Here is a 349-nt window from a genome sequence, read left to right as displayed (position 1 = left end):
TCCTGATTCATCTCTCATCTGATCACTTGCCCATCTCTAATCATAAAACAAAAGTATATTCCATTTTGACAGCCAAATATTTTCTCATTTAAAGTTATTAATTAATCCATAAAGCCCAGAAAACTAATTATATATTTCCATGAGGGGTGAAAAAAATCAGCGTGAGATGTGACTGCCAAATGGTATGATTGATATTTTTAACAAATATACTGCAACTTATTCATGTTGGCCTTCATTCCAATGATAGTATATTCCTCAAAACATCAGTAAGGCACCTCTCTGGATCCCATTCCTTCCATCCTCTGCAGAGTTCAGGCTCCCTTAGTTCTGTCTTTGGCTCCTGAGTTAC

The sequence above is a fragment of the Gorilla gorilla genome, chromosome 11, assembly GCF_029281585.2.
Source record: "Gorilla gorilla gorilla isolate KB3781 chromosome 11, NHGRI_mGorGor1-v2.1_pri, whole genome shotgun sequence".
NCBI lineage: Eukaryota > Metazoa > Chordata > Mammalia > Primates > Hominidae > Gorilla > Gorilla gorilla.
This window is presented reverse-complemented; position numbering follows the sequence as displayed.